Source organism: Felis catus, chromosome B3 (assembly GCF_018350175.1).
Source record: "Felis catus isolate Fca126 chromosome B3, F.catus_Fca126_mat1.0, whole genome shotgun sequence".
Taxonomy (NCBI): domain Eukaryota; kingdom Metazoa; phylum Chordata; class Mammalia; order Carnivora; family Felidae; genus Felis; species Felis catus.
The window spans coordinates 116989821-117014660 of record NC_058373.1 but is presented as its reverse complement, the minus strand read 5'-3'; the positions used below and the strand labels follow the sequence as shown (position 1 = coordinate 117014660).

Below are 24840 nucleotides of genomic sequence, written 5' to 3'. Positions count from 1 at the left end.
TAATTCTGTAAACACTGAGCCACTGGGCCCACACCTGAAGCGTGTAGAGCCGTTTGTCCTAAACTAACTGAATGGCCCCCATCTGTTGAGGGTACCAACAAGTATGACTGCTTATTTTTAATCATGCTTTTGCCCTTGAGGCTCAGCAGTGCTCCTCAAAAAAGAAAAGTGGACGGAATTACTGATGGCTCTTCTGTCTGCTTCTATGCGCTGTTTCTCACAGTGCTCTCAGTTGGGACCTGTCTTCGTTGGGGTTCCCTCAGAAGCAGACCCTAAGACAAGGATTCTAGGACAAGCCGTTCTTGGGCAGCAGGGAGGCGAAGGGAACACCGGGAGGAGCTAAGAGTACCTTATTAAGGCAACTACCACATGGATGCTTGTTGCTCACCGCTGCTGAGAAAACTCAGCAGCGAGCGTGAAGGATGTGCCTCAGAGTGACCCCACACAAGAGGGCATTTAGACCCCAATTCACACACGCCATTGGTTGAGCGCGGTTCCTGGGGAGAATTAACTCCCTTGCTCTTCTGGCCTGCCATGCAAGCAGCGAAGTGAGCTCCAGTAGCAAGAGAAGATCCTCAGGCATAGAAATGCAAGTGCTACCTATAAGAAATCTTGAGGGGGGGCACAGGTGAGTGGTAAAAGTGAGGGCACAGGGGCCAGAAATTGACAATGACTGCTGCCACGTCTAGGGGGTTCCATTTAGAGAGGGCTGAAAGTGTGTACGTTTCATGATCGTTATCCTCATGGCCGCCACATTTGATCACTTTAGAGTTCCCCAGATTGGCCCCTAGCTCTGTGGCCTCTCAGTGCCTTCCCCGGCTGTCCTCAAACGCCAAATAAATGCAGGTCGTGATGGTTACTTTTCCATGTCAACCTGACTGGCTAGGAGGTGACAGATAACTGGTAAAACCTTTCTGTGTGTGTGTGTGTGTGTGTGTGTCCGGGAGGGTGTTGGTGGAAGAGATTAGCATTTGAACTGGTGGGTTGAATAAAGAAGCCCGCCTCACTGATGCAGGTGGGCATCATCAAATCGGTTGAGGGCCCGAATAGAACAAAACAGTGGAGGAGGGGTGAATTTGGTCTCCGCCTGGGTGGAGGAGGGGTGAATTTGGTCTCCGCCTGGGCCAGGACGTCCATCTTCTGCCCTCGGACAACAGCGTTCCTGGTTTTCAGACTTTCAGACCTGGACTGAACTATGCCACCACCTTTCCTTGCTCCCCAGCTTCCAGATGGCAGGTCATAGGACTTCTTGGCCTCCTTAATCACGTGAGTGAATTCCTAGTCTATCTTTTCCCTGCTTCCCTAAATAACAAAACTCTGATTTTATCCTGGGCTGCAGTGGGCCCAGCCAAAAGACTGTGTCTCCCAACCTCCCTCGCAGATTGGTATAGCCGTGTGACCAAGGTCTGGCCAGTGAGAGGAAGTATATAAGGAACCTCAAAGAAAACTTCGTCAAAGGACTTGACTCAGCTGGAAGGTGCACCCTTTTGCAAATCCTCCCCATTCCCTTGGAAGTGTAAACATGTCTTCCTCATTCCCTTGGAAAGTTAAACATAATGGTTGGAGATCATCAACTACGGCCAGTGAGGTGTAGGCCATACGCCAAGGATGGAAGAGAAGAAAAGTAGAGGGTTGAGTCCCTGTTCTGTTTAAGCCACTGTGGTCAAAACAGTTCCTGGCTGGAATGCAAATGTGTTCTAATTAGGTTGGAATGACTCTTACTCTGCGCCCCCTTATCTTGCCCTACACATTAAAGAAATGACTGTTTCGGGGATGAATCAAACACCTACTTTTAAAATTCTCTAGTATTCTGTAATTAAAGATTGCGTATTCGATCTTTAGTATTCAAGATTGAGTTTTGACCCAAGATTCCAGCATTGGTAGCAATTAAATTAAATACAGATGAATCTCTCCTTAGTCCTTTCCAAAATAACTGCTCCGTAAAGATCAGAGCTAAAATGATCTCGTGAGGCCAAAAAATTCAAACCCCTGATTCTTAGAGTTTTCAGAAATTATTTCAGAAAAGTAAATGTCTGTTATTATTAAAGACCCAAATGTTTATTTTATTTTTTAAGTTAACACGTGAGGCAAAGGTCTGTGGATTTTAACACACGTATTGATTAATGTTAACTACCACACAGTCAGGATATGGAATAGTCTCTTACCAAAAAGGTGTCCCCGTTAATCTCTGTAATCACACCTTCCCATCACCCCTAATCTATTCTCTTTTTTTATACTTTAGTCTTCTTGGGGCCCCTGGGTAGCTCTGTTGGTTAAGCGTCCGACTTTGACTCAGGTCATGATTTCACAGTCCATGAGTTCGAGCCCCGCATCAGGCTCTGTGCTGACAGCTGAGACTGGAGCCTGTGTCAGATTCTGTGTCTCCCTCTCTCTTTGACCCTCCCCTGTTCGTGTTCTGTCTCTCTCTGTCTCAAAAATAAATAAATGTTAAAAAAAATTTAAAAATAGATTATACTTTAGTCTTCTCAAGAACGTCACATAAATGGAATAATACTGTGTATAACCTTTGAGAATAATGCCTTGAAGAATATCCAGTTGTTGCGTGTATCAGCAGTTCAGTCCTTTCTATTGGTGTGTAAAATTTCATTGTACAGATGAGCCAGTTTGTTTTTTATTCCCTTTTGATGGATATTTGGGTTGTGTCCAGTTTGGGTAGATTTTCAACAGAGTTGCACGAACCAAAGTTTTTATTGTTCTAGGGTAAATACGCGGGACTGAGATGGTTAGATCAATCCTGCCCTTCTTGTTATGTTTTGAAAGCTTTTTATAAACTCTGCCTACAAGACCTCTGATATGCGACTTACAAATATTTTTTCCCAGTGTGTACTATGTATTTTCATTCTCTTAACAACATTTTTATCAGAGCAAAGTTTTTTTATTTTGTCAGAGTCTAATTTACCAATATTTTCTATTGTGGGTCATGTTTTTGTTGTCCTAAAGAATTCTTTACCTAGTCCATGGGGCGCCTGGGTGGCTCCGTTGGTTAAGTGGCCGACTTCAGGTCAGGTCATGATCTCGAGGTTCATGAGTTCAAGCCCCGCCTCAGGCTCTGCGCTGACAGCTCAGAGCCTGCTTCGGATTCTGTGTCTCCCTCTCTCTCCGCCCCGCCCCTGCTTATACTCTGTCTCTCTCTCTCTCTCTCAAAAATAAATATGAAAAAAATTTTTTAAAAAAAGGATTCTTTGCCTAATCCCGATCATGAAGATTTTTCCCTATGTTTGGCTGTAAAAGTTTTATAGTTCTTTGTTTTACATTTAGATCTGTGATCGATTTGAATTCATTTGTGCATTGGTGTGAAGTTTAGGTTTTCGTTTTTTTTAATACGTGGGTGTCCACTTGTTCTAACACTATTTGTTGAAAAGATAACCCTGTCTCCATTGAATTGCCTTTGAACCTCTGTCAAAAATCAATTGGCCATATTCGTGTGGGTCAATTTCTGGTGTCTCAGTGTCTGGTTTCTGAATGTTCTATTGTTTGTTCCATCATTAATACCACACTGTCTTGGTTTCTGTACTGTATAGAAAGTCTTCAAATTGTATCGTGGGATTCCTCAAATTTATTTTATTATTTTATTTTATTTTATTATTTTATTTTATTATTTTACTTTATTATTTTATTTTATTATTTTATTTTATTATTTTATTATTTTATTTTATTTTATTTTATTTTATTTTTTTGCAAAATTGTTTGGTTATTCTAGTTCCCTTGCCATTGCAAATAAGTTTTAGAGTAAGCTTGACCAACTATAAAAAAGTTCTTCTGATATTTGTATTGCAATTATGTTAAATTTGTAGATCAACTTGGGGGGAACTGACATTTTTACTATGTTGAGACTTTCAACTCATGAACAAGATGTATATCTGTCTTTTTTTTTTAAGTCTTTGATTTCTTTCATGAGTTTGTAAGTTTGTTAGTATGCAGAACTTATACATGTTTGGTTAGAGTTATACCTCAGTATTTCTTTTTTTCTCTATTTTTTTTTTGTTATGGGGGGGACTACTGTATTTGTATTAAAATTTAGGTTCTAACTGTTCATTGCCAGTATATAAAAATAAAACTGAATTGTCAACAGACTTTGCACCTGCTGTGTCAATGAGCTCACTTAGATTTCTTGGGATTTTCTTAATCATGTCATCTGTGAATAAGGATACTTTCATTTCTTCCTTTCCAAAATATATGCCTTTTTTTTCCCCTTGCCTTATTGCACTAGCTAGAACTCAGTACCATGTTGGTTCGGGGTGAGGAGAGTGGACATCCAGTCTTATTCCTGACGTTAGAAGAAAAACATTGTGGAATGTCTGGGTGGCTCAGCCAGTTAAGCATCCAACTCTTGATTTTTGCTCAAGTCAGGATCTCACAGTTTGTGAGTTCGAGCCCCACATCGGGCTCTGTGCTGACAGTGCAGAGCCTGCTTGGGATTCTCTCTCCCCCTCTCTCCCTGTCCCTGACTCACTCTTATTTTCTCTCTCTCTCAAAATAAAAAAATAAGCTTTAAAAACAAAAACCAAGAAGAAGAAGAAAAACTCTGCGCCTTTAAGTATGATGTTAGCTGTAGATTTTTTGTAGATGCTTTCTATGAGGTCTAGAGTGTTGCCTTCTATTTCTAGTTCACCAAAAGTTTTTTATCATGGTTAAATGTTGAATTGTGTCAAAAGTTTTTTTTTTCTGCAGCAATTAGTATGATCAAGTGGTTTTTCCTCTTTAAATTATTACTATTGATGGCTATCTACATATACATTTTTGCTATTACATTGATTGCTATTTAAAAATTGAGCTAGCCTTCTTGCATTCCCAGGATAAAACCCACTTGGTCATAGCGAAGTAGATACACAGGTAGGTGGATGGATGGATGAATGGGTGGATGGACAGATGCACAGAATGTGCTAGATTCAATCTGCTAACGTATCTTTGGGAATTTTGGTACCTATGTTCATGAAGGATATTGGCCTGTGGTTTTCTTTTCTTGTAATCTCTTGCCTGGTTTTGTATCAGAGTAATTAAGTAATCCCATGAGTTGGGAAGTGTTTCATTCTATTCTGTTTTCTGGAAGAGATTGTATAGAATTGGAGGTATTCCTTCTTCTATTTAGATCTGGGGGTCACAGAAATGACTCCATACCCTCCCTGGTGAATTGAGCTGCACGCCCGGTCCCTTCCCTCTCCCTGGTCCATGTCAAATATGTCACAAGCGTCACAGCCATGACACCTGAAATCAAATAAAAGTAGAAAGGATGGGCTTTCAGAAATACATCCCAGAACATGTCCACAAGTAGAGAGCTGGAAAAATTAGGGGAATGAGAATAAAAAGGAGGGCATCGGTTCCAGGGGGAGCTTTATGAATCCTCATCCGCACAACATGACAGGGTTTTACGTCTCTATATTTCCCCACATGCCATCTTCGAGGGTCCATGGTGCTTTGTAAACAGCAGATATTAAAAATTTTAAAACAGAAGGTACATTTACCCATTACATAGCTGAAATCAAGAGCCAGATCTCTGCCTGAAAACTTCAGTAGATAGAGTTGCAACCAAGACCCTCCACTGTGGTCAGAAAGCTTAAACTCTGGCACACGCAATGTGGCAGGGCCAGCAGGGGGCAGCAGCTTGGCAGGACCCCATTGGCAGGCCTGGGTATTTGGGGAGGCCGATGAAACTCTGCCATCAGGAGACTTTTGTGCTCTGCTCTTGAAAGGGCTTAATTATGAGCTGGAGCATCACATTACAATCAACATGGGGGAATTTTTTATTGCGAAAATTTTCACACACGTGGGCACATGCGCACGCACACATACACACATAGAAGTAGAAGAATCTAGTAAGCCCATATGTCCAGTCTTCAGATCATCGTTTGTCAGTATTCTGCAACACTTTCTAACCCGTACTATTTTCTTTCTTATTTCAGAGACAATTAGAGGTTTAAACTCTGGAATGTGTGTTCTTCAAAGGTGAGATTCAGTGGGTAGTCCAATCCTGGTATAGTCTGACACTGCCATTAAGGACCTAAGCCTCCTCCTACCTTTCTGCCCTGACACCCTTAGGTTGTAGGATAATCCTCATGATGGCAAGATGGCTACTGCACCTCCAGGATCACGTCAACATTCCAGGCAGGAAGAAGATCCAGGTTAAGAGGCACATGCTAACGGTCACATTTTGCATTAGAAATGAAAACAGGGTACCAGGGAGAGCAGTCAAATTTGAGAGCCAAAAATAAGTTTTCCAAGCTAAGAAAGAAGGGAGAAGACTAAGAAGTCCAGTTCAGAAAAAATGCAACATTATTGATCAGGTATTACAGCTTCCAATGAGACCAAGTTTTTATTTATATTTTAAAAATTCTTTTAGTTTATTTATTTCTTTTGAGAGAGAGAGAAAGAGAGAAACCCAGGAAGGGGCAGAGAGAAGGGGAGAGAATCCCAAGCAGGCTCTGCACGTGGGGTTCATACTCTCAAAACCATGGGATCCCTACCCAAGCTGAAACCAAGAGTCAGACACTTAAGCAGCTGAGCCACCCAGGTGCCCTGAGACCAAGTTTTAGACAAATAATCTCCTTAAGTCTTCACAACAACCCCAGTGAGTCGCTGAAATAAATTAACAGGTGATGAAATGAAGCCCCAAGAGACCTAGTAGCTTTCTCAAGTCTACAGCCCTGCAAAATGGTAACTCCAAAGCCAGCCCCTTTACTCTGGTCTCATTTCCTTTTCATTGATCCTCCCAGAGATGTGGTAAATGTCCCCACAGGATGAAAAATCTATAATCTTCACCATCGACAGTCACTGGATACATGATTTCAAAATGCACATTCTTCTCATGGCCCTTGCACAACGCTGCCCACCAAGCCACAGGCCTGGCTGTGCCGGGGGCGGGGCGGGGGGGGGGGCGTCCTCCAGGCACCGGTCTGTGCTACCTCTGGGCAGCGGCCCCACCCCTGGGCCCAAATGCATCGGCTTAAAGAAATGGAGTAAAACCTCCGCAGAGCCATGTTTCTCTGCTTCTTCTAGCAAAAGAAAATGCACACAGATCCATTGGGCTCAACGTGACCTTCAGTCAAGGGCTTCTGAATTGTCTTCAAAGGAGGAAAATAGGGCGTTGTGCATCACTCTCAGGATAGTTTAATCGTGAACTGAACTTCACATAAAAGCAAAGGTAAGAGATTGGATGAATTCCAAAGTTCTTTTTTAACTTTTTATTATGAGTGTTGTCAAAAGTACACACAAGAGGGGAGAATCATACATTGAACCTCATGTGCCCATCCCCTGATTCAATAATTACTTACTTTTGGCCCTCCTTTCGTCATACGTTCCTTTTTATCTGCTTCCTCTCTGGAGAATATGTTTTCAAGCCAGTTCCTGTCATCGGGTCATTTTTCCCCTAAGTCTTTCCATATGTATCTTTAATACGTACAGACTTTTTTTTTTTTTTACATTTTTTTAATGTTTGTTTATTTTTGAGAGAGAGACAGAGACAGAATGTGAGCAGGGGAGGGGCAGAGAGAGAGGGAGACACAGAACTGATGGGAGCTGTCAGCACAGAGCCCAATGCGGGGCTCAAACCCACGAACCACGAGATCGTGACCTGAGCCAAAGTTGGATGCTTAACCTACTGAGCCACCCAGGCGCCACAATACAGACATTTCCTTATATAAACACAGAACCATCATCACAGCCAATGGTATTAACACCTACTCTGTATTCGGATTTTCAATGGTCTCAAAAATGTCTTTTTAGAAATAACGTTTTAAAATTTCTTTGAGAGAGACAGAGACAGCACTACTGGGGGTGGGGTGGGGGGAGATGCGCAGATGCGGGGCTCGAACCCACAAAGCCGCGAGATCATGACCTGAGCCGAAGCCAAGAGTCAGACGCTCAACAGACTGAGCCATCCAGGCACCCCCAAAAATGTCTTTTGATAATCGGTTTCTTCAAAACAGGATCTAAACAAAATCAAGCCCCTGCATTTGACTGTTAGGTTCCTTAAATCTCTTCTACCCTGAGTTAACATCTTAACAAAGCCCCAACACCTCCAGTTCTTCAAGCATGCGCTCTCCTGCCTCCAGGCCTTTCTACTTGCCGTTCTTTCTGCCTGAAAGGTGTCCCCAGGCCCCTATGTCACCTGGAAACAATCTACTTGTCTTTCAGCTTTCAGATCGCATGTTCTTCCTTCTATGAAGGGTCTCCTACCAGACCTTCTGTTATTAAATACAGACTCTGATTCCACAGTTCTGGGGCAGAGTACGAGGTTCTCCATTTCTCACAAGCTCCGTGGTGTTGTCAGGGTTGCTGGTCTGAGGACCGTACTTTGAGTAGCGAGGGGCTAGAATATTCCCCACATTATCATAGCACTTATCATATTATATTTTAATGGCCTCCTGGAGCTTTTGGACCACATCCGGATCCTTTCGTTTGTCTCGTATGGGACTGCTTTTGAGCCAGAACAGCCAAGTGCAAAAGCTGTGAGAGAGACCGTATCTCTCACAAAACCTAAAATATTTGCCTCTGGCCCTTCACGGACAATGTTGGCTGACCTTGCTCTAGGCTGTATTGCAAACAAGATAGTTTTTTCAGTAGCGTGTCTCAGAACCCAGTCCGGGGCTTTGTACGTAGAAGTTACCCAATAAGTACTTAACAGATGATGAATAATGACGTCATTATTATGTCATCATTATTACTGTAGGCCAGGCACTGTAGTAAACGCTTTGCGCACAGCATCTCCAATTCCCCCACTAACCCTCTGTGAAAGAGTGTTCTCATGTTTCAGACGAAGGAACGGAGGCTTAGAGGTTCCTGTCCTGCCCAAGTTTAGAGTGCAACAAACCCATGTAATCTGACTCCACTACTCTTTAAAGAAAGTGTTGAAAAAGGTAGCTATGGAGAGCCAGACAGAAGCTGTGTTTCCTGGCCCCATTTGGGGCAGCCTCACCCATTGTCTCCAGGAAAATGGCTACCAGTGGGTCTAGGCCAAAAATGCAAAACATTCTTAGTGTTAAATCCAAGAGTGCTAGGTCAGTTGAACATATACAGCAAACAAAAGCACGTTTTTTGTAGTCATTCTAACCAATTATAATGGGCCCCTGCATCGCTTCTGAGTCCAAAGCAGGACTTCTGAGAACAGAAGTCGTTATTCATCATCTGTTAAGTACTTATTGGGTAACTTCTATGTACAAAGCCCCGGACTGGGTTCTGAGACACGGACTGGGTTCTGAGACAGCTACTGAAACAACTATCTTGTTTGCAATACAGCCTAGAGCAAGGTCAGCCAACATTGTCCGTGAAGGGCCAGAGGCAAATATTTTAGGTTTTGTGAGAGATACGGTCTCTCACAGCTTTTGCACTTGGCTGTTATAGCTTAGAAGCAGTCCCATACGAGACAAACTTCTGAGAACAGCACTTGGAACTAACTGTATATTACCTGGGAGCACCTTTCCTTCGGTAGCTCTTTCCTCCCCCCACCCCGGCCTTCCCCCACTATAGCACCCTACATAGCCCTAGCCCCTTTAAGCACTTAATAAGTGATGGCCTACACAGCAGGATTAAACAGATGAAATCTGTTAACCACGAGAAACCCTGACCTACGCGCTCCGTTACTTAGCACCAGGAGTCCCATCAGATAGACAGGTGACAATTAGTTTAGCCCTTATTATTACTTTGTTAAAAGTCAGTGGGTGTTGAAATGACTTAGCCAGTGCTTTATGGATATAAATATATATCCATATAAATATATAATCATTCCGGATATAAAATGTCCATGTCTTGTGTTCCAACATAGAAAGAGAAATTCAGAGACAGAAAGAATGAGGGAGGAGAGAGAGAAACACAGAGAATGGGGGGGGGGGGGAGGGCCAGGTGGGGAAAGGCCCAGAAGCAGTGGTGAGAATTGGTGGAGGTCGGGGGGAACCACTTTGATTGTGATTCTAGTTTATATACTGATTACTATATTTGTTAAGAGCTTTTGGATCCTATGGGAAAAAGAAACTAAAGTAACATTTAAGAAACTCTCAAGTCCTACTGATTATCATCATTAAAGAGATTTCAAGGGACAAGAATTTCTCCTATTCTTAATCTGCAGAATAACCCTGACATGGAGTCTCAAAAAACCCCTTTAAGTATTTTCTTGCTCTTGTAGAGAAATCTGTCTGTGGCTGTAAATATTCATCTCAATCAGAAACCCAAGGTTTGACAAATGAAGAAGTTGAGGTCTTGAGATAATCCTGTGTAGGGACCTCCTTATGATTAAACTTAACACTGACCACTCTATTCCATAGGGACTCGGTGAGGAGGTAAGCATGATGACCTAATTCTATAGGTAAAAAAAAAAAGAACCCCTTGTACTGTCATTTCCAGACAGGATAGAATAACAGCCAAAAAAGTAAACAAAATAACAATTTTCTGTATATCATAAAATAAGGGACAGTCATCCCAAGAGACAGCGAGCCCTACGATAGTCCTTGCTTATTGTCCTGAAAGAGTTTCAAGCTGTGGTGCATGGAAGAGAAACCTAAGCAAAACCCAGCAGCGTGACTCCTGATTTGAAGAGACAGAGCAGAGGTGCACCTGGGTGGCTCCATCAGATAAGGGTCCGACTCTTGGTTTCAGTTCAGGTCATGATCTCATGGTTCCATGAGTTTGAGCCCTCAATCGGGGTCTGTGCTGATAGTGCAGAACTGCTTAGGATTCTTTCTCTCCCTCTTTCTCTGCCTCTCTCCTTCTCTCAAAATAAATAAATACACCTAAACATAGAGAGCAGAGTCTGGTAGAGACCAAAGTAGTCAGGGCTGGCAGGACAGAGTACCAAAGGAAGAGGTCTGCACAGAGCAAGAATCCTGGAGATCTGCAGAGGATCTGCTCTGAGTACTCTTCAACATACTGATCATCACATTCATGGGAAGAGATTACCCAAGGCCACGGAAAGGACCACACTAAAAGACGAGATAGAGGAGTGGAAAACGTCAGAATTGGCAAGAAAATGGGTTGACTAATCAGAAGGGTCTTGGCACCTTCCGGTACCACCGAAAGAATCTTAAAAGCAAAACCTTGGGGCGCCTGGGTGGCTCAGTCGGTTAAGCGTCCGACTTCGGCTCAGGTCATGATCTCGCGGTCCGTGGGTTCGAGCCCCGCATCAGGCTCTGTGCTGACAGCTCAGAGCCTGGAGCCTGTTTCAGATTCTGTGTCTCCCTCTTTCTCTGACCCTCCCCTGTTCATGCTCTCTCTCTGTCTCAAAAATAAATAAATGTTAAAAAAAAAATTTTTTTTAAAACAAAACCTTGAAGGATCAAACTATTTCTAAGTAGCTTAATTGTATCTCAGAACTAAATTTAGGATATTTAATAAATAAATACATAAATAAATAAATAAGTAAGTAAGTAAGTTTAGGATATTTTTTGGAAGAGAAAAATATTTCACACTCAATGTAAAGTTCACAATTTGTAGCATCCAACCAAAACTTACCAGCTATCAAAAGAAGCAGGAAAACATGACCCATAATAATAAGAATAATTAATAAAAACTGACACAGATGTAAGAATTAACCAACAAAAATATTAAGTCATTATAACTACATCCCATATGTTAAAAAAAAAGTAGACTCATGGAGGAATAAAATGACCCAAATTGAACTTCTCTTTTTTTTAAGTTTATTTATTTATTTTGAGAGAGAGGGAAAGAGAGAATCCCAAGCAGGTTCCACACTGTCAGCATAGAGCCCAATGCAGGGCTTGATCTCACAAACCACGAGATCATGACCTGAGCTGAAAACAAGTTGGTCACTTAACCGACTGACCCATCCAGGCATCACCCAAATTGAACGTCTGTACATAATAACTATCATGTCTGAGGTTAAAAAAAGAAAAAGAAAGAAAAAAAAAATTGGATGGGATTAATGTCAGATTAGTCATTTCAGAAGAAAAGATCAGTAAACTTGAAGAGATAACAATAGAAACTACCAAGTGAAATAGAGAAAAAATAAATATTTGAAAATGAGCTGAGACAACATTAAGTGTCCTAATAAAAATGTAATTAAAGTCAAAAGGTGAATATTATCAGACTGATGCAGAAAAACAAGACTAACTATATGCTCCCTATAATGAACACTCATTCACTATAAAGACATAAATAAGTTAGTAAAAGAATAGAAAAATGTATATAATGCTAATCAAAAAAAAAGCTGGAGTGACTACATTAATATCAGTAATATTCAGAGCAAAGCATATTATCAGTGGTGAAGAAGTAATTTTTTTTATTTTATTTTTTTGACGTTTATTTATTTTTGAGACAGAGAGAGACAGAGTATGGACAGGGGAGGGTCAGAGAGAAAGGGAGACACAGAATCCGAAACAGGCTCCAGGCTCTGAGCTGTCAGCACAGAGCCCGACATGGGGCTCGAACTCACGGACCATGAGATCATGACCAGAGCCGAAGTCGGACGCTTAACCGACTGAGCCACCCAGGCGCCCAAGAGGTCATTTTTTAATGACAGGGGATTAATTCATCAAGATGATATAACAATAAAAAGGGTTTATGCATCTAATAATAGAGCTTCAAAGTCTATTAAATAAACGTTGATAGAACTTCACAGAGACACAGACAAATCTGTAACCATAGTCAGAAATTTTCATGCCTCTTTCTTGATAACCAATAGAGACAAAAATCAGTAAAAGTAGAAAAGGCTTAAACAACACCAATCGAGCAGCTAGACCTAAACTGACACTGCACCCAACAATAGCAGAATTCACATCTTTTTCAAGTACACAGGAAAAATTTACCCTGAGAAATCAAATTTGGGGTCATAAAATGTGTCTCAGTAAATTTAAAAGGATTGATGGGGTCTGGCAGGGGGAAATGGATGATGGGCATTGAGGAGGGTACTTGTTAGGATGAGCACTGGGTGTTGTATGTAAGTGTTGAACAATGGGAATCTCCTTCTGAAGCCAAGAGCACGCTGTAGACACTGTATGTTAGCTAGCTCGACAATAAATCATATAAACACAAAAAAGGATTCAGGTCATGTAAGGAAGATTCTCTGACAGCAGAATTGCATTACCAAGGTCTCTGGAAAATCTCCAATTATTTGAAGATGAAATAACGTGCTTCTAAATAATCCGTGAATCAGAGAAGTAACCAAAAGGAAATATAGAAAGTATTTTCACCTGAACAAAAATGAAAATACAGCATAGCCACATGTAAGGAATGCGACAAAACCATTTCTTGGGAGAAATTTATAACTTTTTATCTTTAAGATAGTTGACACACAATGTTGCATTAATTTCAGGTATATTACATTTGATTCACCTTCCTTTTACGTTAGGATTTGTTCACCACAAGTGGAGCTACAATCTGTCACCATGCAGTGCTATTACATTGCCACTGACTGTATTCCCTGTGCTGTGCCTTTTATTTCCATTATTTATTTATTCCATAATGGAAATCTATATCTCCTATTGCCCTTCCCTCATTTTGCCCACCCCCACCCCCTTATCTTTAAATGCTTCTATTAGGAAAAAAAAACACAGGTATCCTACCAATGACCTCAGTGTTCACCTAAAGAAACTAGAAAAAGAAGGGCAGAAGAAATGAAACAATAATGGTTAAAACAAGTCAGGGGCGCCTGGGTGGCGCAGTCGGTTAAACGTCCGACTTCAGCCAGGTCACGATCTCGCAGTCCGTGAGTTCGAGCCCCGCGTCGGGCTCTGTGCTGACAGCTCAGAGCCTGGAGCCTGTTTCCGATTCTGTGTCTCCCTCTCTCTCTGCCCCTCCCCCGTTCATGCTCTGTCTCTCTCTGTCCCAAAAATAAATAAACGTTGAAAAAAAAAATTAAAAAAAAAAATTAAAAAAAAAAACAAACAAACAAGTCAGTGAACTAGAGAACAGAAACACAACAGAGAGAAATCAGTAAAATTAAGCGCTAATTCTGTAAGATGGTCAATAAAATTGATAAATATCGAGCCAGACTAATCAGGAAGAGAAAAGAAAAAAAAAACACATAAATGACCAAAATCAAAAAGGAGAATGGCTACTTCACTATAAATTCTACAGATACTAAACAAATAACAATGAAATATGGTGAACAACTTTATGGTAATAAATTTGGCAATTTAGATGAAATGGACCAAATATACTTAAAATGAAATAGACAAATTGAATAACTCTGCATCTAAAAAGAACTTGAGGGGTGCCTAGGTGGCTCAGTCAGTTAAGCATCCAACGGTTGATTTCAGCTCAGGTCATGATCCCAGGGTCATGGGATTGAGCCCAAGTCAGGCTCTGTGCTGGGTGTGGAGCCTGCTTAAGATTCTCTCACTCTGACCCTCCCCAATTTGCTATTTGCTCGCTTGCTCTCTCTCTCTCTCTCTCTCTCTCTCCCCCTCCCCCTCCCCCTCCCCCTCACTCCCTCTCTCCCCCTCCCTCCCTCCCTCTCTCTCCCTCTCCCTCTCCCTCTCTGTCTCAAAATAAGTAAATGAATAAATAAATAACTTTAAAAAGTAGTTAAAAACTTTCACACAAAGAAAACCCCAGGCCCAGATAGCTTTACTGATGAGTTCTACTAAATATTTAAGGAAGAAATAATACCAATGCTACACAAACTCTTCTATAAAATTGAAGGGGAAGGAATACATCCCAATCCATTCTGTAAGTTTCAGCATTATTCTGATGCCAAAACCCAGACAGATTACAGTAAAAGAAAAACTAAAGATCAAAAATCCCTCATGAACACATATGCAAACATTCTCAACAAAATTTGATCAAACTGAATCCAACAATGTATAAAAAGTACAATAACAGTAGAAAAATCAATCGATGTGGATCACCCGTTAACAAACTTTCTAAGTTATTTAGGAAGAAAAACCATATGATCATTTTACTAGATCCGGGAAAAGCATTGACAAAGTTCAGTATCCGTTCCTGTAAAAAACAAAACAAAACAACAACAACAACAACAAACATGAAAAACCTCAGCAGACTGAGAACAGAGGGAACTTTCTCAACGAATATCAATAATTTAGAAAACCTTCCTACTAACATAATACTTAGAGGGAAAACAGTCAGTCTTTCACCATTAATACCTAGAACAAGACAAGGATGTCTGCTCTCACCAATTCTATTCAACATTGTACTCGAGGTTCTAGTCAGTACAGCAAGAGAATAAGAAATAAAAGCACCCAGACTGGAAAGAAATAAAGTTGTCTTTACTTGTAGACATTTGGTATAGTTATTTAGAAAATTTGTTGGAATCTATCTTTTAAGGCTCGTAGAATTAAGTGAATTTAGCAGTGTTGCAGTATATAGAGAGATCAATATTAAAAATCAGTAATATTTCTATTTACTAGCAACGAACCAAAAATTGAAATTTCTTAAAATGATCATCTACAGTAGTGTTAACCATGAAACACATAGGAGTAAATCTGACAAAGCTTGTTTAAAACGTGGGCATTGAAAGCTACAAAAATAGCTCAGGAAAATTAAAGAAGTCCTAAATGAACAGAGATATATGCCTTGTTCGTGGGTTGAAAGACCAAAATTGTTTAAATGTCAGGTTTCCCCCCAAATTGTTCTATAGATTCGATGAAATCCCTGTCCAAATCTCAGCAGGTTTTTTTTTGTAGAAATTCACAAGGCAATTTTAAATTTCGTGGATAAATGTAAAGGATCTAGGCTAGCCAAAAGTAACTTTGAGAGAGCTAAATCTGGAAGGGTAACACCGTCTGATTTAGAGACATGTTATAAAACTACAATAACCAAGACAATATGGCCTTGACATAAAAATTAAAAAATAAATGAATGGCACAAAATAGAGTCCAGAAATAGGCCCACACATATGTGAACAACTGTGTTTTGACAAAGTTGCAAAGACAATTCGGTGGAGAGCAGACAGTCCCCAAATGGTATTGGAGAGTGCCTGGGTGGCTAAGTCCATTAAGCGTCCGACTTCAGCTCAGGTCATGTTCAACTCACGGTTCATGAGTTCAAGCCCTGCTTCAGGCTCTGTGCTGACAACACAGAGCCCACTTCAGATCCTCTGTCCCCCTCTCTCTCTGCCCCTCCCCACTTGTCTGTGCATGCATGCGCTTTCTCTAAATGAATAATAAATAAATAAATAAATAAACATTTTTAAAAAAGAACAAAAGACAACTGGAAGATTGAGGAAAGCATTTGCAAAGCATATATGTGATAAAGGGCTTCTACTCTGTATGTATGAAGAACGCTTAACATTCAAAACCATGAAAACAACCCGATTTTTTGGTAGTGGACAAAGGATTTGAATAGACACATCGCCAAAGAAGGTGTGTGGATGGCAAATAAACGCATGAAACGATGCTCAGCATCATCAGCCATTAGGGAATACTAATTAAAACCACAAGGAAATACTATCACACGCTCGTTCGAATGGCTAAAATAAAAAAGCGTGACCATGCCAAATGCTGGTGAGGAAGCCGAAAAACAAGAACTCTCATACACTGCAGGTGGGAATGCAAAATGGTAAATCAGTTTGTCAGTTTCTTCAAAAGTTAACTCCTACCATATGACCCATCCACTCCAATCCTTGGTCTTTACCCAAAAGAACTAAATGCAACCAAAGTCCATACAGAGACTTACACAAACTTCTCCATGAATGTTCGTAGTAGTTTTATTTGTAACAGCCCCAAACTGGAAACAATCCAAATGGGCGACGAGCAAATGAAGCAACAACTTGTGGCATATCCATCCAATGGAATGAAAAAGTAATAAATTATTATTAATACATTCAACATGGAGGAATCTCAAAATAATTATGCCAGCTGAAAGAAAAACATACATGGTTCCATTTATATAAAATTCAAGAAAATGTGAAGTCATCTGTAGTGATAGATCAATAGTTGCCTAGGAGAGGGTGAGAAGGGGCAGAAGGAAGAATTTACAAAGAGAGACAAAGAGACTTTTGGGATTGGTGGGTATGTTCATTATCTTGATTGGTGTAAAAGCTCACAGGTAGATTTCTATATCGACACAGTTCATTGGACACACTAAATATGTACGATTTATTGTATACCAATTATGCTTCAGTAAAACTCTCTTTTTAAAAAGATCTCTTGGGGCGCCTGGGTGGCACAGTCGGTTAGGCGTCCGACTTCAGCCAGGTCACGATCTCGCGGTCCGTGAGTTCGAGCCCCGCGTCGGGCTCTGGGCTGATGGCTCGGAGCCTGGAGCCTGTTTCCGATTCTGTGTCTCCCTCTCTCTCTGCCCCTCCCCCGTTCATGCTCTGTCTCTCTCTGTCCCCAAAATGAATGAACGTTGAAAAAAAAATTTTTTTTTTAAAAAGATCTCTTATTTCAAATGAATAGGGGTAGGATAGAGGAAGGTGTAGGTCACTAAGCAAAGCAGAAGGAAAAAGAAAATCTCGTCCCTGGAAACAGTGTGAACAGGAAGCAATCTCTTTGTGAAGCTTTTCTGCCTGCCTGCACAGGACTCCTCCTCCTTCCATGGCATTCCCTGGAGGTCCTGCTGAGCTGGCATCCAGGGTTTGTCATCCCATTCCCAAGAAGGATCACCCTGGCAGCGACTTCTCTTGGTTTCTCTCTTCCGTTTCCTCTTTATGGAGCCTATGTCAGTTTGGGAAGGAGATGATGTACTAATTCACGTAAAATTGTGGGGGGTGAGGGGGAATCAAACAAGTGAACATGAAAAGCAGCTCACCATGCTGTCTCCTTCAGCTCCACCCACTCAACGTGTAGTTAATGTTTGCATTTTAAAAGAGGCAATGGCTTTTATCCAAAATAAACAAATATTGCGAGGAACTAGAGACAGCATCAAGGAAATACTTTGGGGTTTCAGGGACTGGCTGACATCTGTTTCATACTTTAAATCAATCTCTGTAGAAATAATATCCCCTATGCCCTCTGCTCATTGGTTAAAACAAATTTATTTGGAGTCTGAAGAAAAGGGATTATTTCACAGCTTTGGCTGCTTTTTCTTCTCATAAAAATGCACGACTTTGTAGGTTCCAGATGGGACGGGAATCTATGAGGTCAAAATACCAGAAGAAATGCTTCTCTCACTTTTATAAAAGCAAAATTCCCAGAAGTCTCATCTCCTAAGGGTTGGTCCCAAGAGAATGCTGAACTAATTTTCAGATCATGAATTATGTCCTGGGTATAACCCCTATAGAGTGCACGAAGGGTTTATATGATATTTCAAATTCTCAGAGGCCATGGGTCTAGAGAGAGGACTGTTTTTTAAAGATGTCAGTTTTACTTTGGGCCTTAAAAAATGTTTACTGTAGGAATGTTATGTGTCAAACCCTTTACTAACTAATAGGGACCAACTTGTGAATAAGATTTACCTTCCCTGGCCTTATTGAGCTTAAAGTCTACAAAGGAAGACATACCTCCAACAAGCAGTTCCAAGCATGATAAGTGTTAGAGATTGTTGTGGGCAGGTAAGCCTGGAGAATCTAACCCAGGAGCACTAGAGAAGGCTTCCTGGAGGAGGTAATGTTTGAGACTTAAAGGATGATGAGACAAAGAGAGGGAAAGAGAATTTCAGGCCAAGAGTCCAGGATATGTCATGTTCTTGGAGGAGGAGAAAGCACATTATACCAGAAAATCTTAGAGATGGGCAGTATGAATGAAGTGCACCAAGGGAGAAAGTAAATCAAAATGAGGTTGGGGAGATGGACAGAAGATAAATCTTTTTTTTAATGTTTATTTATTTTTGAGAAAGAGAGAGAGACAGAGTGAGAGCAGGGGAGGGGCAGAGAGAGAGGGAGACATAGAATCTGAAGTAGGCTCCAGGCTCTGAGCTGACAGCACAGAGCCCAACACAGGGCTTGAACTTACGGACCATGAGATCATGACCTGAGCTTAAGTCAGACGCTTAACTGACTGAGACACCCAAATGCCCCACAGGAGATAAATCTTACATGAACAGGTAAAGATTTTTGGTCTTCAGCCAAAGCACCATGAGAAGCCATTAAAAGGATTTGAGCAGTCAGGCGTCATGATCAGATGTGTGTATCACATTCAGAACCTTACAGTTAACCTGAGATCACTCTATCACTGTATGTCCGTAGTGGGTGAGTTGGATCCCTGAACATCATACCGTCTGGGCTCACATTCTGCCTCTGTCCTTTACTAGCTCTACAAGTAATCTAACTTCTCTGAGCCTCCGTTTCCCATCTACAAAAGAGAGTAAAAAAGGGGGGTGCATCTGGCTGGCTTTGTCGGTAAAAGATCCAACTCTTGATCTCAGGATCATGAGTTCAAGCCCCACATTGGGTTTAGAGATTACTTTTAAAAAAGAGAGAAAATAATAATGTTCTCCTCCTATAGAGCTGTTACAAATATTAAATCTGTTGGTACATGTAAAGTATTTGAAATTGTGCTTGTCGTATAGAAAAGTTCAAAAAATTATTTCCACTTGTATTTTTATGACTCTTAGGAATCTCACATATGTCTGCAAGTTCTACTCTATTCCCCTAGAAGCTATTTATCTTTTAGATGTCTCCGTCTCTTAGCTTTCTTCATCTCAAAAAAAAAAAAAATTGACACCTACCATTTATAGAATCCCAAATAACTACATCATTAGTATAAGGGTAGCCATGTCTGCCCCCACACAATCAGGAGACTATAAGGAAAATTAATTGTCTTGAACCTTGGTACGATGTAGAGGGAAGAAAAAAATCACAAGGACTATAATGAGAGATAAAGAAGGACATTTTATAAAGATAAAAGGATGAGTTCATCAGGAAGACATAACGATCCCAAATTGTTATATATCTCATATTACAGTTTCAAAATACAGGAAACAAATTTGACAGAACTAACAGGAGAAATAGACAAACTCGGAAATTTTAACACTTCTCTTTCAATGCTAGACCAAGTAGATTTTTTTCAATCAATAAGAATACAGAAAAAATGAGCACTATCAAGTGACTCAATCTAATTGACATTTCTAGAAGCCAACAACCAAAAAATGGTGGAATATTCTCTTAAGTGCACATAGAACATCCTCCACAATAGACCCCTCCTGGGCCATCTCAAAAATATTCAAAAATATTCAAAATATTGAAAGCATGCAGAGTATATGTTCAGACCATGACAAAGTTCAATGAGAAATCAATAACTAAGGTATTCATAAAAGCTGCACATTCTAAAAATTATACAACGTACTCCTAATGACCCATGTGTCAAAGAAGCAGTCATAAAAGAAACTAGAAAACAGTTTCAATATCCTCAAAATACAACAGATGTGTAAGATTCATCACTGCTTAGAGGATGATTTATAAATGCTGATCTTAGTAAAAAGGAAGGCTTAAAACAATGATCTAGATTAATAGCTAGACAAAGAACAGCAAATTAAACACAAAGCAAGTAAAAGGAAAAAAATGATAAAGGTAAGAACAGTAATTTAAAAATGGAAAATAGAGAAACAGCAATACAATTTTTTTTAAGTCAAACTTGCAGGGCACCTGGGTGGCTCAGTTGGTGAAGCATCCGACTCTTGATTTCAGCTCAGGTCATGATCTCATGGGTCATGAGATCAAGCCCTGCATCGGGTTCTGCACTGACAACACGGAGCCTGCTTGGGATTCTCTATTCCCTCTCTCTTTGTCCCACCCTCACTCATGCTCCTGTGCTCTCTCTCAAAATAAAGAAATAAACTTAAAAAATAATAAAAGCCAAAATTGCTTCTTTGAAAATTTAATAAAATTGGTAAACACTGACAAGACTGAATTTTTAGAAAGAGAGGAAAAAAAAACCCTCAAAATTCCAGTATCAGAAGGTAACTACAAATGTTCCATACAGTAAAAGGATAAGCGATACTACAAACCTCTTTATGCCAATAATACAAGTTACCAAAGATGAAAAAGGAGATAGAAAATCTGTTAACCTGAATTTGTAAATAACCTTTCCACAAAGAAAACTTCACACCTAGATGGATTTCGTGATGAATTCTAGCAAACATTTAAGGAAGAAATAATTCCAATGTTAAAAAAGAACTCTTTCAAATAATAGAAGAAACATTTCCCAATTAATTTTTATGAGGCCCGCTTAGCTATAACAAAACTGCAAAGATATTAAAACAAAAAGAAATTACAGAGCACTATCACTCAGGAACATAAGCTTTAAAATCCGTAATAAAATGCAAAATGAATCCATCAATATATTAAAATGCTAATCCACCATGAACAAGTGGTTTTTAACCCAGAATAATTTGATGGAATCTTTTAAAACAAAGTCAATATGATTTATCGAATTAACAGAATAAAAGAAAAAAAACATATAATCATCTCAGAGGGAAAAAAAAAACATTTGACAAATTTTAACACACCTTTATGATAACTTTCAGCAAACCAGGAAAAATGGAAACTTCCTCAGTCTTATAGAGGGAATTTACAAAACATTGGCAGAAGTGATGGTTACAGACAATATGAATGTACTTTATGCCAACAAACTGGACACTTAAAAATGGGTAAAATGGTAGTTTGCATCAGAATCCCTATGCGGGCTCTGCTCTTAGGGAACCCAACCTAAAAACGCTGTCACATCACAGTAATAGACTTTAAGACAGAAATGCTAACTAGAGATAAAGAGGGTCACTTCATAATTTGTAGAGAAGATTCTATTTACCAGGAAGCTCTAAAAACATTAAATTTGCAGGGTGCCTGGGTGGCTCAGTTGGTTAAGCATCTGACCCTTGATTTTGGCTCAGGTCATGACCTCACAGTTGGTGGGCTCAAGCCCTGGCCTGCTCTCCCTCTCTCTCTGCCCGTCCCCCTCAAAATAAATAAATAAACATTTAAAAAAAGAAAATAAAAACATTACATTTTTATGCATCCAAATAAGGGAAAAATTGACAGAACTATAAGAAATATACCAACCCATTACCCCAATGATTGATAAAAACAAGCAGTAAAGATATAGAAGATTTGAACAACACATTTAAGTTGGCCAGTCATTCAGTTTCCATTTTTGCTTCATGCGAAACATTTGGAACAACATTTGGACCACTGCTTTGTCTCAAAACAGGCTTGAATCCCACAAATTATGTTTCCAGGTTCCTTTGGCAGTTAGCTTCAGTTTATATTCTGCCAGTGGGAGGTACTGGTCAGAGATCATAAGGCAGGAGGAAAAGGGAAGGCCTTTTTTGTTCTCTTTCTGTTTTTGATGACAACTCTATTAGCGGCAATCCATGTCACTGCTGGATGCTGGGCTCCATCATCTATCGCTGTGCAGGCTCCTACCTGTGCAAAGCAACAGCAGTGATCCTAATGGCAGTAGTGGGTCCTTTAGCATCCTCAGATGTACAGGGATACTGGGCTTTTGGACAAAGCCATCTTTAATAAGCTCCAATGCCCCTCCCTCCCTTCCTTCCTTCCTTCCTTCCTTCCTTCCTTCCTTCCTTCCATCCATCCTCCCTTCCTTCCATCCTTCCTTCCTTCCTTCCTTCCTTCCTTCCTTCCTTCTTTCCTTCCTTCCTTTTTTCCTTCCTTCTTTCTGTCTTTCTATCTATCTGTTTGCTCTTCTAAAAAATTTGTAACCAATATCCTGTATTAAATTCTCTCTGAAATACCTAGAATGGTTTCCAACTTTCCTGAGCGGATACTGACTGATACACCAAAACACTGTCACACCGCACTCAACCCTGCAGAATATACTGCCTTTTTAAACACATGTGGAATATTTCACCGGATCATCAGTAATTGAAATCACACAGAAAAGGTCCTCTGATTACAACGCAATAAAACTAGAAACAAATTGTAAAGTAGAACCAGAAAAAAATGTGATAACAAAGAAACTAAAGAAGTAACAGCTACTATGTAACAGCTTATACTTACATTGCTCTTTACTGTGTGCCAGGCTCTACTTAATCTGTACAAAAATCCATTCAAGATAGACATCATTCTTATTTTCTACATTTCCCCCAAAGAAACCAGTGCTCCCGAGAAGTGATTTACCCAAACTCACACAGCTGGCAGTGCTGGATTCAATCAGTAAAGCCATAGATTCCACACTTGTAATCCAAATGCTGGACTGTTTCCCATCATAAAGGAAGTTAGAACTATTTCAAGATGAATGATCATAAAAATAACACTACATATTACAACTTAAGAAATAAAATAAAACAGACTTACAAGGATATTTATAACCTTACATGCTTACGTGTATATATATGAAAAGAAACAAGGCTGGAAATTATTGAGCTATAGGTAGAAAATGAGGTAAATATTTAGAAATAGGCTAGCAAGATCATATCAAAGGCAAAGGATGGAGGAAAATAATAAAAATAAATACAGAAAATAATGAAATGGCAAATAGAGAAAATCAAAACCAAAAGCTGATTTCTTAAAAACTCATAAAATTGAAAAAAGAAAATCTCTGGAAAGACTCCTAAGAAAAGTAATAAAAAGCAAAACAAACAATACTAGGAATAAAAAGGAAAACAACATCCAGATGATGCAGCCATTAAAAATAAAAAATGAGATATACAACTTTGTGCCTATACAAATTTGGAAATTTCGATGAGATGGGTAAATACTTAAGGTAACTTACCAGAAATGATGCAAGAGAAAATAGAAAAGCTGAATGCCCTCAAACCATTAAGGAAATTTAATCAACTTTTTTAAATCCCATAAAGAAAACTTGAGCCCCAGATGGCTTCCTAACTCATTCTACCAAACAAATTTAAATACACATAAAATAGTCTTATGCAAGCTGTTACCAAGTATAGGAAAAGAGAGATCACTCCCCTATTTGTATTATAAGGCAACATAATCTTGAACCCAAAATATGACAAGTAAAACACAAGACAGGAAAATTCTAAATCACTATTTCTCATGAGCATAGTTGGGGGGTGGGAATTAAGCAAAATATTAGCAAACCAAATCCATCAAAGTTAGAAAACCAAGACGCTGTCCTAAGCAAGTTTGGTTTATCCCAGGAATGCAATTCTGAATTCCCACTTACTTTCTTTCAGCACCTTAAGATGCTCCTCCTCGGGGCACCTGTGTGGCTCAGTCGGTTAAGCTGCCAACTTCAGCTCAGGTCATGATCTCGCGGTCTGTGAGTTCAAGCCCCGCGTCAGGCTCTGTGCCGACAGCTCAGAGCCTGGAGCCTGTTTCAGATTCTGTGTCTCCCTCTCTCTGACCCTCCCCTGTTCATGCTCTGTCTCTCTCTGTGTCTCAAAAATAAATAAATGTTAAAAAAAAAATTAAAAAAAAAAAAAGATGCTCCTCCTCTTCTTCCTGGCATCTGTGAGTCCTGATGAAAAACCCGTAGTCCCGCGAAATGTTTCCCACTATAAGCAATGTGTTGTTTTTTTCTGGCTACTTTTAAGATTTTTTTTTTTTCACTTGTCTTCAGTCTCCAGCAGTTTTTTATTATGATGTAGCTGGACATAGATTTCTTAACGTTTATCTTGTTTGAGGTTGGCTGAGCTTCTTGAATCTGTAGATTGATGTCTTCAGAGACGTTTGGGAAGCTTTCAGCACTATTTCTTCAAATATTTTTTTCTGTGACTTATGCTTGCTTCTTATGTTCTAGGACCCTGTTAGACCTTTTGGTATTGTCCCATAAGTCCCCAAGGCTCTGTTATTTTTTTTTCCCAATCTTTTTCGGTCTGTAATTTATGTTGGATAATTGGTATTATTCTATCCAAGTTCACTTAGATAGCAAGTTCACTAATGCTTACCTTGGTCACGTCCACTTTGCTGTGGAGTCCACCCAGTGACATTTTTATTTCACTTATTGTATCTTTAGTTCTAAAACATCCATTTTTTTCTTATATCTTCTGTTTCTTCTCTGAGTCTATCTTTCCATTCCCTAAAAAAAAAAAAAAAAAGAAAGTCATTCTTACTTT

At 39.8% G+C, this 24840-nt stretch overlaps 1 long non-coding RNA gene across 1 annotated transcript; it reads left to right on the top strand.

Annotated features, from left to right (window-relative positions):
- Window positions 1–1051: 1051 nt before the first annotated feature.
- On the top strand, window positions 1052–24080 carry LOC123386348. The gene is made up of 4 exons (XR_006600134.1): window positions 1052–1266; window positions 5922–5964; window positions 7015–7159; window positions 23959–24080. It is a non-coding gene; the product is annotated as an uncharacterized LOC123386348 (long non-coding RNA).
- The last annotated feature ends 760 nt before the right edge of the window (window positions 24081–24840 follow it).